Here is a 2,524-nt window from a genome sequence, read left to right as displayed (position 1 = left end):
TCCCGGGGGGGGGGGGAGAGGGGTGGCTATGTGCCCGTTCTCTCTCTGTGACGTAAACCGTGCAGTCCTGGGCAGATTTTTGTACCCTCCTCGCTCTGCTTGGGACAGCAGCGACAGAACTATTTTGTTGTCAAAGGCTTTCACGGCCGGAGTTCATTAGCTGTTGTAGATTTTCCAGGTTGCCTGGCCGTGGTCTTGGCCAATCCACATGCAAAAGAACCTTCTCAGGAAACAGGAAGCCTTCTCAGGAAACAATCCATATGCAAAAGAACCTCCTTAGGAAAGCTCCACCATTAGCATGTTCACAGCCTGGGGAACTCCTACAAGATAATGACTCTGCCCTAACCCACCTTCCCGAGTAGATATAAATTACCTGCCTACCATTTTTTTCTCACCTTGACACAGAGAGTACTCCGTCTTCCTGTGTTATACCTCTGAGGATGCCAGTCACAGTTCCTGGCGAAACGTCAAGTACTACAATGCCAAGACCATGGCCATACAGCCTGGAAAATCTACAACAGCTAAAGAACTATTTTGCTTTGTTCGGGACCTATCTCTAGGAACTGAAACTCTTCTTTCCCTTTTCTGTTCTGTTTCTCTAGAACCCTGTTGTTTTCAACTTGTTGGTGCAAATGTGCCTAATTGTGCCCTCTGGGTTGGGAGGGAGGGCCAGTTTGGTGTAGTGGTTAAGTGCACAGACTCTAATCTGGGAGAACCGGGTTTGATTCCCCACTCCTCCTCCACATGCAGCTGCTGGATGACCTTGGGCAAGTCATAGCTCTGTCAGAGCTGTTCTCTCAAGGACAGTCCTGGAAAGAGCTCTCTCAGCCCCACCTACCTCCCAGGGGGTGTCTGTTGTGGGGAGGGGGAGGGAAAGGAATTAGTCAGCCGCTCTGAGACTCCCGAGTGAAGGGCGGGGTATAAATCCAATCTCTTCTCTCTTCTTCCTCTACTCAGGAACTGCCTTTCCTTTCACAGATCCCACCGGCCGGGCAGCTCCCGAGGCCTCCACGGGCATCCCAGTTGGCTCCTGTCCCGAGACGGGCGCTGCCAAAACTCCGTCGGTCACCTTCAGTCTTGAGCCCGAGGTGTTTGGCCGAGAAGGCCCCTTGCCTGAGCACTCGGGCTCCAAACGTACCGATGAGGAGCACGAAAGGATTGTTGTCGGGACCGCGCAGCCGGTTCCAGGGGGGAAACTGAGCCGCCTCTCCAGAAGCAGGAGGGGGCGGCCGAGTGTGGCTTCGGAGGAGAGGAGGGATGTTGCACGCGATGGAGACCCGCCGGGGCACGAAGGGGCCAGCCGGGAGGGCCCTCAGTCCCCAGTCTTCACCGGACACAGCAGCAGTTTGAAGCTTGAGCCAAGCCTCCCAGAGACACCTTCCGTGACCACAGCAGAACGAGAAGGCAACCCAGGGCCCCCTCTGACACCGCCGCTAGAACATGGTCAGGGACTGCTTGGGGAGAACGTCCCTCCCGGAGTCCTCGGCCCATCTCCCAGCTACCTCTTGGAGGAGGGGGCCTCGGCCCTCCCCGAAGGCTCAGCGGTCGAGGGCGCCATTTTGCTTCCTGACGCTCAGAATGTCTCAACAGAAGAAGAGAGGGGCCAGGAGGATAAGGAAGATCTGGGGGGAACTGCCCCCCAGGCAAGCGGAAGTGGAACACCCCAAGAGAGAAGCCCGCTGGGAGAGCCACGGAGCTCCGGACACTGTAGCAGGGACTCTCCCGCCATCGAGCCAGGACGGGCGGGTGCAGGGTGCGAGGCAGGGGCTGTGTCTCCCCACCGGGAGGAGGGGGCCTCTCCTGCCGCCCCGGCCGACAGCCTGCGGGACTCCTGCACGGTCATCGAGGGACTCCTCTTCCCGGTGGAGTATTACGTGAGGACCACCCGCAGGATGTCCCGTTGCCAGCGGGAGCCGAACCTGGACGCTGTCATCCAGAGCCAGCTGGGCCCGAGGAGGAGGAGGAGCCAGAGGGCCTCCCCGAAGGAGAGAGTGGCGAGTTCGGCCCCACCCCCCCGGGGGCTGCCCGCAAGCTCTCCCGCTGCGAGCCAGGAAAGCGGGAGCGGGTCCCCTCTGGCGCCCAAGGAGCAGGGTGAAGGGGTGCCTCCGAGTGGGGGTCCCACACGGCGGAGCAGAAGGGGGAGGCGGAAGGGGAGAGGGCGGCCTGGGCGCAGGCCTCCAAGCCGTGGGGCACGGGGGCCGTTGGCGTCAGCGGGTCCCGAAGGAAACGGCGGTCTCACAGCAAGCGGGACGTGTCGCTCTGAGCCTCGAGAGCCAGCTGGAAACCAGGGGGGCCATGCCTGGGTGGAGCCGGCCCAAAGGGGCATGGTGTCCTTGCGGCCAAGGGAGTCCCCAAGCGCCTGTCCGGAACGCCAGGCGGGAAGAGCACCCCCACCAGGTTTGTGGTTCCGAAACTCCGTGGTGTTTCTGGGGGCGAGGCTTGCGCCTGCGTTTCCCAGAGCTTAGAAGAGGCATTTCTGGCAGGGAGGGGGGGTGTCATGGTCCCCGAGAGCGGTTCAGAGGGG

The sequence above is a fragment of the Gekko japonicus genome, unplaced genomic scaffold (assembly GCF_001447785.1).
Source record: "Gekko japonicus isolate JY-2015 unplaced genomic scaffold, Gekko_japonicus_V1.1 scaffold894, whole genome shotgun sequence".
Taxonomy (NCBI): Eukaryota; Metazoa; Chordata; class Lepidosauria; order Squamata; family Gekkonidae; genus Gekko; species Gekko japonicus.
This window is presented reverse-complemented; position numbering follows the sequence as displayed.